The sequence below is a fragment of the Lepidochelys kempii genome, chromosome 5, assembly GCF_965140265.1.
Source record: "Lepidochelys kempii isolate rLepKem1 chromosome 5, rLepKem1.hap2, whole genome shotgun sequence".
NCBI lineage: Eukaryota > Metazoa > Chordata > Testudines > Cheloniidae > Lepidochelys > Lepidochelys kempii.
The window spans coordinates 44,417,539-44,432,874 of NC_133260.1; positions in this window are offsets into that span (position 1 = coordinate 44,417,539).

Genomic DNA, 15,336 nt, shown 5'->3' on the forward strand with positions numbered 1-15,336 from the left:
CAGGGCACTGGCCAGGAGGAGCAAGCCCTGCATGCGCCAAAGCCCTGCACAGCGCTGGCATGGGAAGCTTCTCCACCCCTCAGCTAAGCTCTGGAGTTGCAGGGGGGAGCAATTTCCAGCCTGTTCACATCCTGACCCTGCAGGATCCACAGCAGCCCCCACAGGCATTACACCCTCTTCACCCCCCGCCCTGGGTCCTGCCCCCAGGGAGCCCAGGGCTGCAGCCCCTGCAATCAGGTTCCCTGGGCCCTGGTGCACAGTGCATCCTTAGGGCTTAACCCCTTCCTGCCCATGCTGTATCCAGGGGACAGGAGGCAGCTGGGTTATGTCAGTAGCCAGCAGCAGCCTGGAGGCGTTAGCTGCCTTTCGCCACTGCATGAGCAGGAAGGACAAACTGCTGGCCACATTCTGGTGTGAACCCTGGCAGAAATCTGGGGTGGGAGAGCATGTGACCCTGCGTGTCCACCCCACTCTCACCCCCCACATGTTGCCTCGCGAAGACGCAGCGCCAGGTACCAGGAGAGGCAGGTCCGCCTAGGGGGGCCCCAGCCACGCATGGAAGGCACACAGCACCGGGCAGGGAGGATCAGTCAATCACACACACAGACCCACGTGAGAGAGGTGTACAGGAGTGTGTGTGTGTCACCTCTCCCTGTGTGAGCCCTAAAGCCTTAAAGATAAGAAGCTAAATAAAAAGAATCCAGCTACCAGTATTTCTTTTTAACAGGGGCTAGTCAACTTGATGTTAATCTGAACATTTGTACTACATAGTTCTGATTGCCATTGAACTCGCCTGAATACAAGTAATTTCACCAGGTGTCCTGTATTCAGTATAGGGAAATATGGTCATCCTAGGGCCGGGTGAGACAGACCAGCAGCCTACCGGGCCCTATTTTATTTTGAATGATACTTTTCCTCATTATAAATCTATTTTAAAAGGAGAGGCTCATATCAGTACACCTGGTGGAAGGATTGTACCCAAAGAGTAGTTGTCAATAGTTCATTGTCAAATTGGGGGAAGTATCAAGTGGGGTTCCACAGGATTTATTCCTGGTCCTGTGCTATGTGATATTTTCAGTAATAACTTGGACAATGGAATGGACAGCATGCTTATAAAATCTGCAGCTGACACCAAGCTGGGGGGATCATTAGAACTTTTGAGGACAGGATTGGAATTCAAAGTGACCTTGGCAAATTAGAGAATTGGTCTGAAATCAACAAGATGGTATTCAATAAAGACATGTGCAATGTACTGCAATGAGGGAGGAAAAATCAAATGCACAAGTACAAAATGTAACAACCTGACTAGGCAGCAGTACTGCAGAAAAGGATCTGGGGATAATAGTGAATCACAAACTGAATGAGTCGTCAGTGTGATGTTGTTGCAAAAAAGGAAAAAGTAATTCTAAGATGTATCAACAGGCATGTCATATGTAAAACAAAGAAGGTAATTATTCTGCTCCACTCAGCAGTGGTAAGACCGCAGCTGGAGTACTGTGTCCACTTCTGGGGGCCACACTTCAAGAAAGATTTGAACAAATTAGAGCGAGGCTAGAGAAAAGCCATATAAATAAGAGGTTTGGAGAACATGTAGAAAGGTTGAAGGAATTGGGAATGTTTCTTTTTCAGAAGAGAAGGCTGAGCGGGGGACACGATAATAGTCTTCAGATCTGTTAAGGGCTGTTGTAAAGAGGACAGTCACTAATTGTTCTCTATACCCACCGAGGATATGACAAGAAGTAATCAGCTTGGATATGACAAGAAGTAATCAGCTTAGTTGCAAGGGAGATTTACATTGGATATTAGGAATAGCTTTCTAACTATAAGGGTAGTTAAGCACTGGAATAGGCTTCCAAGGGAGATTGTGGAATCTCTGCCCTTGGAGGTTTTTAAGAACAAATTAGACAAACACCTGTCAGGGATGGGCTAGGTATACTTATTCCTCTCTCAGTATAGGGAGCTGGACTAGATGACCTCTCGAGTTCCCTTCTAGCCCTACATTTTCCTGACCTCTGCCTGCAGGAGATGGTTGTCTATATGTTACAAAGGTCTAATTACCACACACTCCCTATATCCACCTCAAGCTAAAGATGAACCAAAATACTACCCCTTCCCTGCTTTTTGCCTGCTATGGAAAGCTAGCTTAAACAGCTGCTTGGGGATTCTCCCAACACAGGCGAATCATCATGGCACAAAGTGAACATAAGCGGGGGTGGAAGGGGAGGGTGTGGCCAGAATGCTACATCCTCAGCTGTGGAATGGCCCCTTAGGGGTTCTTGCGGTCAAGCATAATTTAGAGATGACCTAGGGCTGTTCTAAATTACACCAGGGCCAGTTCAACCCACAGCAACATCCAGGAACAGGAAAAAGCAAGGTGGCTGGTGCAGCTGAGGATCTGGCCCAATATCCAGAGCACTAATAGAGCTGGAAACCACAGAATATGGTTACTGTGGAGGCCAGGAGATCCTGAGCCAGCACACAAGATTAATCATCAGTATCAACAAAGAAGTCACCAAAAACAATCAGCCTTGATGATTTCAAAACTAGGCCAGACAAGAGCTCAGTCAAGAATCCTGTACTGCAATGAACTGACTAGTACACCACCCACATACCATGCTAGATGGACACACGCCAACAAATCTATCTTTTAAAACATGACACCTCCTGCACCTTAGGCCTAATTTTAAAAAATGGAGTACACTGCGGGAGCTACAGCAACACAAGGCCAAGTGAATCGTCCAGTCAGATCTCAGAGTAGAGTCAGGGGGCTTATCCATGCTTACATCAGAGATGGTGGTGACTTCATTAGCTACTGATCTGTTGAACAGCATAAACCAGAGACTGGGAGACTAGGGCCAATGGGACAGGTAACATATGTTAAATACCTGGCTTGTGCTTTTATGTTATTCTCCTCCTTCCTACACAAGATCCTCCTCGCTATTTACATTTGTATTTATATATAATGTTCAGTGAAGAGACCACACTTGTGTTTGATTAGCAGAAGCCATAATTCATCAACATACTCATTTTTAGTAATGAAAAAAGCTGCAGCACAAACACAGACAAGACTACTTTTCAACTTGGTAGCCCTGTAACCTTTGTGTGAACTTGGGAAGGTGTACAAAACAATGGCAGACTCACCCTATTGTGGGTGATTCACCAGGTTTTCTGAATGCTGCAAGATCTTGTCTGATAATATCTGACATTACTTCCTTTAGAGAATGCTCATTAAAAATAGATGGCAAATCACCATTCCCTGATCTACAATTTGTTGTTGTTTTGAACACGAGATGTAAAAGTCACACTATTTATTGTAAAAAGTTTTTAAAACCAGATGTTATCATTTTGATATATGTATCAGTGAGTATGAAAAACAAAGGGTGCAGGTCAATTATTAACTTGTTTTTCATTTCTACCCTCCATAGTCACAGCCGCCAATATTATGATTTCCATTCAGCTTGTAGGGTGAAAGCATGACACTCTCTCTGAGGCTACCAACAATAGCTCCCAAGGATGAGTCAGTGAGTGAGTGTAGGGGGATTACACCTGTTATGTTCACAGGATAAACCGGAAAATTTAGATAAAATTATAAGTCCTCTTGTGGGAAGGTTGCAATGTATCACTACTTTATTTCTTATAATTCAGAACAATAACACACAAGAACCCAAAACCAGAGAGCAAGAAAACAGGCTGCTCCCTGTGGCAGCTAGTCAAAACTCACTCCACCTTGCTTTAAGCTGGCTCTCTCCAGACTGCTCACTGTCTCAGATGATCCAGATCACATGGCTTCCCTCAGAGCTCCCTAGGCTGCAAGGACCAGGAAATCCCTCACACTTAGTGATAGCTTATAACTTTTAAGCAGTTTCCTATACACCACAATACCAAGCACCAAAAACCAACTTGCCTCAACTTTCTAATATTCACCATCTCTACCAGCCCAGGGGACAGCAGAGTTCTGGGGTTATTCCTAAAGCCCAGGTCATCTGCTTAGCACTGTAACATGTTGCCACAGCACAAAGCCAATTACTGACTTCTTAAAGGAATATTTGGGTAGCACATATATAAGGAAACTGAAATTCTCTACCCTCCAACACCAATATAGAATTTGTGTGCTGTTTCTCCTCAGCCCGGCACCACAGCAGACCCTCAGCCAGAATTTTTGGTTCCCTCTACTGTTACTCCTCTCACTCAATTATTTTCTCCTCAGTTCTGTGTTTGTCTCACTACTCTAATGATCTCAAGTCTTCTCCTCTGTGGAGGCACTTCATCTCTGATCCTGGTTGCTTCACTTGCAGTGTCACTTCCCCAGGCCCCAAGATTTGCTGGGGTTCTGATATCCCACATTAAGGGAGGAGGCTGCTGGATCTGCTGGGATCTTTGTCCCTCTCTGTTCCTACTTTGGGGAGGGAATGGCTGGAGATGGGTCGGAGGACAAGGCTGGGGCCAGCCAAAAGAGAATGTCACAGAACAGCTGAGCAGGAATGCTCTGGGACTGGTCTCAGCAGGACAATGATGAAGAAGGAACAGATCTGGCCCAAAGTAGAGGAGCCACTGATAATCATTCCCCCTACCTATGGACCAGGGTGCCTGGAGGACTCAGAAGTGCCAGTTGCACCTTCTCTATTCACTCTGCTTCTGAAGTGAGGCCGAATGACTGGAGCACCCTCTGTAGGCCCAACAGAGCAACAACAGCGACTGCTGTCACATGGCCCAACAGATGCATTTTTAAGATTTTCTCTTTCACCATAGGGGCTAAAAACTTTTTTTTCCCTCTTTTAAATGAACACTTAGATTTTGCCGAAATGGATGGCCTGTTTACTCAGGAACGCTGCATACTCATCCCACAAGAGCAGGATTTTGTGAGGCTGTTTTAAGGCCAAGAATACCAACAGGCCCTCTGTTTTCTGGTCATTTGCCAGGATATGCCATTTTTCATGGGTCCTCACCAAAGCACTCAAGAATTTACAATGGTTTCTGACTATAACTGTATTATACTGTACACTTATTTATAAAATAGTTTGTGATCACATAATTAAAGATTGTATTTTAATGTACATGCCCAAGGGGACAAAGCTTGGGTTGCATTTTCAGTCTTACCCTTCCGATTTCTTCACTTGAAAGACAGACTAGGTAAACTTAGCTTAGCATCAACATTGTTTTTTACATGGAGCACACACACATGATCCTATGCATTCCTTTAGCTGACAGAGTGGAAAATTGCAGTGTTCTATGGGTTAAAATATTCATACACACAAAAGATAATTACAAACTAATATTAAGCCACAACTTCATAAATCTCTTTGCATAGAAAATATATTTACCTCCCTTCATTCCAAACTAGCTAATTTGCCTTAAAATAACTAACCTCAGCCTGTTAGAGATCAGACATAACTGGGATGGATGACACTATAATTTAAGACTATAATTTAACACTAACTGCTAATATGAAAATGAAAGATTAAAATTCCCCATGACTTTGTGAATTCATTAAAATTGACTAATTTTCATTCTTCAGAAGAAAGCTGTGTTCTTTACAGAAATTAGAAATAGTATAAATGACCTCCAAATTCACAATTGCTATTAGGAATATTAAAGCTTTTGAATGAAAACTCTTTTAATTTCTAATAGAAACATGCAGCTTCCTCATTCCTACCTCTCTCTCTCTCAGGGCACTCAAAGGGCTTGATCCTGAGCTCTGCTGTGTCAGCAGAAAGCAGCCACCGAGCTGGCTGAAACAGCCAGCTAGGATTTTCTTAGTGCAGGGGAATAAAGCTGGAGCAGCTGGCCCTATATCATTCCTCACTATAGGGGGTGTTTTGGAGGAGTGTTGTGCATGTGACAGGGTGTGGCAGGAACATGCTGCATTCTGGCAACCCGTGCCTGTCCAAAGGTTTGGGGGCCATTGCAGCTAGGGTGTAATTTTAAGAAGCCCTGAGGCTGCTCTAAACTACTCTAAGGTCCAAACTGCCCCCCATTGGCCCAGGATCAAGGACCCACAACCAGCTATTGGCCTCCACTGCGCCCAGTCTCCAGGGCACATAGCAGAGGAATAAGAACAGCCATACTGGTTCAGATCAAAGGTCCATCTTGCCCAGTATCCTGTCTTCCGACAGTGGCCAATGCCGGGTGCCCCAGAAGGAATGAACAGAACAGGTAATCATCCAGTGATCCATCCCCTGTTGCCCATTCCCAGCTTCTCACAAATGGAGACTAGGGACTCCATCCTTGCCCATCCTGGCTAACTGACGTGCCTATCCTCCAGGCAGAATGTATCTAGTTCTTTTTTGACCCCTGTTATAGTCGTGGCCTTCACAACATCCTCTGGCAAGCAGTTCCACAGGTTGACTGTGTGTTGTGTGAAGAAGTACTTCCTTTTGTTTGTTTTAAACCTGCTACCTATTAATTTCATTTGCTGACCCCTGGTTTGTGTGTTATGAGAAGGAGTAAATAACACTTCCTTATTTACTTTCTCCATTTCTCTGTTTACTGAACCCAAAGTCCCAAACCAAAAATTCTCCAATCCCCATCTTATTTTTAAATTCCATAACCAATTGCCGATGACAGTTTGTGGGGCAAAATGAACATCAGGTACTGCGCTGTATGCCAGCTCTGGCACTTTGATATTTTCACTGCAATACAGCTAAGACAAGATGACAATGTTTTTTCTCTATCACTGGTGTTCATTCTTTTTAGGGATTTTACCAAGTTACATCCCCCCACTGCTCATTTTGCCTACTTGATTTCCAACCAACCTCCCTAAAGGCTCCATGGCGTGTCAATGCTCCCAGGCTAGACAAAAGACTACAGACCCGTCGGTGCTACTCCAAGCAGTAGCCAGGCAACGGGTGCAGTGAGTGAGATGTTCCATCCTCTAAGGGTTGAGCTCACTGTCTTTGTAGGCTTGATATCTAAACTCATATCAGTCGCTATCAGATGACTTCCTCACACCTTGCCTATGTACCAGAGCCTGATTGTTAACCTCATAGAGTCCTGGGGGGTTCAGTCACTATGAAGATTCACTCCTTGGTCTCTCCCCTGATACTGTCTTATTCCCCTGTTACTGTGCCATGTGTTGCTCTTTGTGGAGTAGAAACAGGCCCAAACATGGTGTGAACCCACTGGTTAGAGTGCCTTGGGTTTGCTGCCCTTATACAATGCCTGGGACCCCCGAACAACAACTATCCCAGCCACTTTAAGGTAGTGGTTAGTTGCAACTCCTGGAAGCAGTTCTACAAGAGCTTTTAAATGACAGGTGCTGCCAGTGCCCCATCTACGCTAGCACTATGGATACGGCTAATACTGGAAGAGCCGCACTGGCCTTATCAAGATACCACATTTTATAAAAAGCCAAGTGTAGACAAGGCCTTGGTTTCCCAACCTCAGTCCAAGCCATTTCCAGGCTAAAAAAAAAAAGAGAAAGAGAAAACGGAGGACTGGAGAGCAACGTGACAAATAAATACCAGACTAACAAGGAAAGCCACAAGCCAGACATTCCCAAAGAGCAGAAAACACAAGAGGAGGTCAGAGAGAGGCAAAGGATAAAATCAGGAGTGAGGGCCAGGGTGAAAAATACAGCAAAAGGACTGGGCTGGGAGTTGTAGAAGACGTTCAGGGGTAAATACAGTGAATCTCAAAGCTTGGGGGCTTAGGCAGTTCTGATTTATAAATCAATACATCCAAGTTTTTCCTTTTGAAAGTGGCGGTCACCCTGAGCCATCCACTCCTGGCATGCAATGCAGAGTTAAATGTTCTGGGGCCAGATTCATTCAGTGCCTTGTTGCTCCCTGGAGGTGGTAAGTCTGCCTGTAGCAGTGGTGCAGGGTCAAATCATCTGCAACCCCTACTCTGCCAGGTGACGCAGGGCTGGCTGGCACACTTCCAAAAGTGGCCATAGCCAGCCCAGGAGGGAAGGGCTAGAAAATGCCCTGATCCAGTGCCGCTCTGGGGCAACACCAGCCGACAGGGCTCCACTGGAGCTGAACTAGATTTTGAATCTGCCTCCTGAAGACGAAACTACCAGCGCAATGAATCCTGTTGAGTGGAATGCAAGAGAGGTGCAAACGTCACACCATTGCACCTGTGGGAGTGAATGCAGACCACCTAATGGAAAATCTGACCCACCTATCATCAGACACGTTTCCTAGATTCATGAGCAGGTAACTGGAGCAAGAAGGCAGACTGTTTGAGTGGCTCATCTCCCTGCATACCCCAGCCTTTCCCAAATCACTATTAAAAAGCAATGATTGAAAGCCATTTTAGTACTTGTTATTCCTGCATTATAATTGCTTCTAAATGCCATTTTTTTCTTTAATTACCCCTTTCTACATATACATGAGAGTAACAGGAGCAAAAATATGATACAACATTGCAATTGAATTACAAAAGCATTGCACACAGCTGTCCCATTAACTTCTTAGTGGTGATGTGTTATAAAATGCAAAGTGCAGAAGAGGGGGCAGTAATTTGTTTATAAATATGTTAATTAGGTGGAGCAAATGCCACACTGCCTTGTGGGGGTGGGGGGGGAGCACTGATTGCAAACTGTGCCTTCTAGCTTGGATTTCACAGGGCAAAATGTAGTTAATAAAACTACCTTTATGTTTCCTATTACTGCTTTTTAGCATAAATAGCTAATAACCAATTTACATTAATGGTATTGGCACAAATGTACATTAGGCTCTTTTTGTTTGTATTGCTGAAGTACAATTCTACTGCCAGACTATTGTACTTGGCCATTTAATTAACTGTAGTGATCTAAGAAACACAGAGTTCCAGGGAATTTTAATATGAAAAAGAACTTATGCTGCACACCTTGTTAAAAGCTTAGATGGTACAAAAGAATATGTGAGCCTGATGGGCTAAATCTTGTTCCTCCATCACACACACAGGGGTGCAGAGAGCAAAGAAACTGGTGCAAAGTTCTTCTCCACATGTGGGTAGGATTCCAAGTACCTGCACACCATGGTTCTGTGATCCAGAGGGCGCCCTGAACACCACCGCTATGAGGGCTGAGGTGGAGCCAGGCAGGGGCCAGAGGGAATGGGTCAGTGAATCTGCTACTACAGTGTTGAAAACAGGACTTGCCTCTATAAATTGGCTATGTTTACAATACCAGCTCTCTTCAGTTATCAAATATTCTCCCATTCATAAATGATTTAGAACACGCTCTGCTTCACTATAATGAAACCATTCTCCTGCAGCTAAGTGACATGCATTATAGTTTCTTCTGCTTTTCATCTCAGATGTAGGAAGTGATGCAGAACCTCATATTGGGCTTACACTATCGTTTCTCTGCACACCCTGGATAATGGCCTTCCAACTTGACATCTTGACAAAGAGACCACTGGAATATAACTTGTATAGATTCAGGTGGTAGGTAGAGAAAGAGTCTTTATGGCCTACTAAATCAATGTTCCTGCTAGCCAAAGAGCCAATGTAAATGTTGGCAAATTACAGGCAATGCACATTCGTGCCATACAACCCATTGTGCTGAAAGAATGGAGGTTTTCTATTTCAGGCCTCATTCATCTGGGACCTTTCAAAGTCACGGGGTCTTTCTTTAATCATGCTATGTAAGCAGCTGATGTATATACTGAAAGCCAATTTTCCCATATACTTACGTTTGTCACTGGAGAGACAATAAGTCATAAATCTATTTCCAATTTCATTATCCTTTATATGATATTAATATGAAAGCATCCTTTCCCCTGATTTGCTTGTTTTTAACTTGAAGATTACAAGAAAGATTTCTTCTTTTTATATCAATTGACATTGGGGGTTTTTATTTCATCCACACAGATTACTGACACAGGCACATCCTGTAACAAAGAGAATTTTGGAGAAGGGATGTCTGTATTGGTCACCTTTCACCTTGCCTTGGTGCTGAAGATACCGAGCTAAAGGTTGCTGTCATTTACACCACTGGAACTACACTGGAAACACTGTGATGAACTGAGAGTAGAAATTTGTCCTCTTTTTTTAATCTGTCCAGTCATAAACTCATCATCATCGTCTGAAGTAAAAGAGCCACATTAAATATTAGTCAATTAAAATCCGCTCTAAGCTCAATAGGAGCAAAATTATTCTAGCAGACCTATATGACTGTGGCAGATCTTGGCCTCGGACTGAGCTCATATCAGTACAAATCAGAAGTAATTTCCTTTAACTGAGCTGAGTTCTAGTGGTGTAAAAGCAATGTAACTGAGATCAGAATCAGACACTCAACTCCAATACATTACTCTCCCTACATGCATAGAGCATCAGTAAGTAGGTAAATGTGATATGCAAGTAAAGATATAATAAGACAATACTTTTTCTGCAGAAAAAGTAAAAAACTAAAAAAAAAAAAAAAGTCACAGAACACTAATAAGAACATAAGAATGGCCATACTGGATCAGACCAATGATCCATCTAGCCCAGTATCCCGTCTTTCGACACAGCTGATGTCAGAAACTTCAGAGAGAATGAAAGACAGGACAATTACCAAGTGATCCATCCCCTGTCATCCAATCCCAGCTTCTGGCAGAGGTTTAGGGACACCCAGAGCGTGGGGTTTCGTCCCTGACCATCTTGGCTAATAGCCATTGATGGCCCTATCATATCTGAATGTAATTAGTTTTTTGCTTTTTGCCTTCACGACATCCCATGTCAACAAATTCCACAGGCTGACTGTGCTTTATGTGAAGAGGTACTTCCTTTTGTTTGTTTTAAATCTGCTGCCTATTAATTTCATTGGGTGAGCCATGGTTCTTGTGTTATGTAAAGGGTTAATAACTCTTCCTTATGCAACTTGTCCACACCAGTCATGATTTTATAGACTTCTATCATATCCCTTATTAGTCTTCTCTTTTTAAAGCTGAGCAGTCCCAATCTTTTAAATCTCTCCTCCTATGGAAGTTGTTCCATACCCCATATCTTTTTTTTTTTTGTCCTTCTCTGTACTTTTTCCAATTCTAACTTACCGTTTTTTGAGATGGGGTACCAGAACTGCATGCAGTATTCCAGGGGTGGGCGTACCATGGATTTATATAGTAGTACAGTAATAGCTTTGTTATCCAGCATATTGGAGGAATGGGGGTGCCGGTAAGTCAAAAATTCTGGTTAACTAAGAGTTATACTTACCAACGGAGGGAGGGAGTGTGGGTGCAGGAGGGGGGTCAGGGCAGGGGGTTGGGGTGTGGGAGAGGTTTTGGGGTGCCGGATCTGGACAGTGCTCACCCCGGGAAGCTCCCAGCAAGCAGCGACATGTCCCTGCCGCTTCTAGGCGGAGGCATAACTGGCGACTCTGCATGCTGCCTCCACCCACAGGCACTGCTCCCACAGCTGCCATTGGCCATGGTTCCCAGCCAATGGGACCTGCGAAGCCAGCGCTCGGGGAGGGGTGGGGGCAATGCACAGAGTCCCCGTGGCCATTCCTCCACCTAGGAGCAGGAGGGACAAGTTGCCGCTTCCAGGGAGCCATGCGGAGCCAGGTAGGGAGCCTGCTGGCCCAGCACCAACCAGACTTTTAATGGATATCAGAAATGCTGGTTTCCAGAGCTTACCAGTTGGTAAAGTGCCAGATAACAGAGCTTTTACTGTATTATGTTTTCTGTCTTCTTATCTGTCCCTTTCCTAATGATTCCTAACATTCTGTTAGTGTTTTAGATTGCTGCTGCACATTAAGAAGATGTTTTCAGAGAACTATCCACACTAACTCCAAAATCTTTTTGAGAGGCAAGAGTTACTATAGATCCCATCATTTTATATCTATAGTTAGGATTATGTTTTCCAATGTGCATTACTTTGCATTTATCAACATTGAATTTCATCTGCCATTTTGGTGCCCAGTCACTCAGTTTTCTTAGATCCTTTTGTAACTCTTCACAGTCAGCTTTGGGCTTAACTATCTTGAATAATTTTATATCATCTGCAAACAATGTCACCTCACTGTTTACCCCTTTTTCCAGATCATTTATGAATATATTGAACAGCACTGGTCCCAGTACAAAGAGAGAGAGTTTGTGATTCCCTTGACCATTGCCAAAGGCAGGACACCAGACTAGCCTGATCTGGTAAAAATGTTCTTTACAAATGTTGCAGAAAAATTCTTCATACAGTGTATGCTTTGGGTCAAATACTGCTTTTATTGACACTTCAACGGGGGTTTTTTCTTCTCAGCTGATGTCAGTAAAAATGTCTGAGTGTAAAGGAGAGTGTTATTTGGCCAATTATCTCTAAAACTCTACGTTGTGAAAAACGTATTAGAAAGCAAAAGAAACAGTTATTCATTGAAAGAAGAAAAGGAGGACTTGTGGCACCTTGGAGACTAACCAATTTATTTGAGCATAAGCTTTCGTGAGCTACAGCTCACTTGAAACCAGTTATTCATTGCTCATCTCTAAAGGTAATAACACTGCCACTAACAATAACTCAACAGAGTTGGAGCTGCAGTATGGAACAGTGAGGCCCAAGGTGGTTTTGGCTATTAATATTCTCATAAGGTTATGCTTTTTCTATTGAAAACAAATGTAATATGCCTCTCAGCACTAAATAATTCACTGCTGTAGCCCAGGCTTGTGTGGGGGTGGCAATTTTAAAGTGCTTCCTATTCATCTGCAGCAGAGAAGGGGTTACAATTTTGGGCAACACTGAAATGTATGAATCTGCAGGATGGGCATGGTGCATCCAGCTACAGTAAACTGTGAGCCGCCCCATAATTCTGTGCTGTCAGTGTCAACCTTGCCCCGGAGAGACTGCCATGTCTGGGGGAAATTAGAGGTGATTCAGTGTTCATTGTTGGTCATTCCAGAGCCTCTCGAAAGAACAAACAGCACAACAGAATAAGACATACCTAGAAGGCTCTGAGATGTGCGGGAATCTTTCTGTTTTGCAGATAGATAAAGCAGTCTGCGGGGAAATGTGTGTCATGTATTTTTCCAAGTTATACTGTATGAGGAAAAAGCCAATTTCTTTGTGCCTCTGAAATAATGCCTCTCACAAGAAAAGTCAGGGCAATCAATCTGGCTTTCCCAGAAAAGCCCTATTGATGGATGGACCTCAGAAAAGCTTGGATGCTGATTGGAAGCTTATCCAAGCCTTTTGAAGCCTCAAATACCCCTCATGTTATTCTTAGAAAAGTCTTGTAACTGAGAGTCCTACAAACCTAGCTTAATCTGGTAACTTTCATCAGCACTAAATTCGCTACAAAAATAAGATCTAAAAAAAAAAGGGTACAGATTTAATAATACAGATTCACTTAGTGAGAGAATCAAGGTCAGACAGGGAAGAGCTATTAAAAAAATCAAGTGCCGTGTGCACTGTGTCAAAGGGTTGTGGATATATTGTTTAGTTCAACCTACAATTGCCTGCAGTCACTGCTTTACCAGCATTATATTCTAACTTAACTGCTTTGTAAAGGAGCTATATTCAACCAAACTTTGTTCTAGTCTATATACAAATTAAAGGCATCAATAAGAGTAAATATCACTCCTTGCTTTATGCAGCTTGGAAAACTTCATTGTAAAATGATTGATCAGCTTTATTTCAAAGGAAACTTTTAGGGTAGGATTCTGTACTGCATGTCTAAAAGGCTCAGCACAGAACTCACAGACCGGGGGGGGCAGGGGCGCTACGGCATCTTTAAGCATCTTTTTGCCTTCACAATGTTGGGCTACTCCATGGCCTAGAGAGGTCCTGGCTTCACTTTGACAGCCCTGGGAGCCTACCACAGTTACAGTAATTTCAGTACTGCATACTGTGGCCTTCCCCAGACCCATCCCTGGCCCCTCCCCCATCCCTTCATGCTCCCTACACCAAGGCTTGCAAGGGGGTCTGTGGAAGGTAGTCTTTTGGCTGTCTTCTGCGGTACCTGCACTGATAAAATCCTTTCTCCACCCAGAACCAAGCCTTTTAGGGCTGCTTTATGCCACTCCGACCCTATCACCTGGCATGATGGGGCCAGAGTTGGCATGAGACTCTCATCCTTAGATTTGGCAGCATCCTAAAGCAATTTCAGACCAGATATGGGAGCTCCCTCTTGCCCCTGTGCAAGGCCTCACTTCTTAGAGGTTGGAAGACTCTATAAAGAGCACAGCTAAGGATGAATACCATGGAGGTACTGTACCCTTCTGATCCAAATGCCAGCATGCCTGAGCATTCCATTTCAGTTACTCATTGAGTGGGAAACAGAGCTCTCCAAATTCGAAATGTAATAATCATAAGATATGGTCCAAAAAATCTATGATAGGGCAAGACCACCGGGGAAATCACTGAAAATTGCTATCCTCCCCATTTCCAACTTTAAGTAATTAGAAGTAATTATACACATTGACTGGACTCCTACTCTGAGACTAAAGACAAGCATAGCCTCCGCAAACCCATATATTCTCACATCATGGAAGAACAAAGAAACCGTCTGAGGCAATTTCATCTACCCTGGAGAATGGGAAAGACTTCTTAAAAGTCCATCTGCACCAGGTGGTGGGAGAGGTGAGGGAAATATTGAACAGATAGTAACCAGTAGCAGGGCAAATCTAACATGTTGCTCAAATCCTACACAAACCAGCAAGTGGCACCGTCCTCACTTGCCCTAAGGGAACTGTGCTGTCATGGAAAGGCTACATACCATTACATCCTGCAACTCAGTAAATCTCTTCCATGTCAGGCCCAATCTTATTCCATTCATAATAGTAACTGAATGAACTCCTGTCAGTGTTGAACGTATTGCCACGCCAGTATGTCTCTCCACTCTTTCTGTCAATTCTACTGGATTCATTTGTTTTTTACATTATAAGCTGCCTTGTGTTTTTTTAAAAAATGTAAAATTGAAATCTCAAGCCCTTCTGAGCCTTTCAGAGTCCTCCAGGATGGCCTACAACTAGAAGTCTCATTTGGAGGCTTCAGGAAATACTACTTACCTCAGGATCCATGGGCTCAATGTGTCCAGTATTAAAGGCTGCTGTGTACTGATGCATGGACATCAAATTCAAAGGATAGTTCTGCAGAGGTATCCCAAACCGTGATGCTGCTCTGCATAAAAGCCTTGCTCTCCCAGACTGGCTTGAAAGAATAGCACCACTACAAATAATTACTAAAAGTAAATACTAAACTGAAATTATATTGAGCCAGGGGTTTTCTAATCTCCAATCTCTGCCTCAACAATGGGCCCTCAAATGGAGATTTTTCCCCACCTTAGCTTCAGCAGTCAGTCTTACAGGTTGAGCTACTATTCTCTCCTTTGGAGACACAAATGAGCCTTTTAAACTCTACATATTCAGCCATGTAGTTCACACACTACACAGTCCTATCTCTTTGCTTCCCCTCTGACCAAAGAACCTCCAACTGAGTATTCTCTTC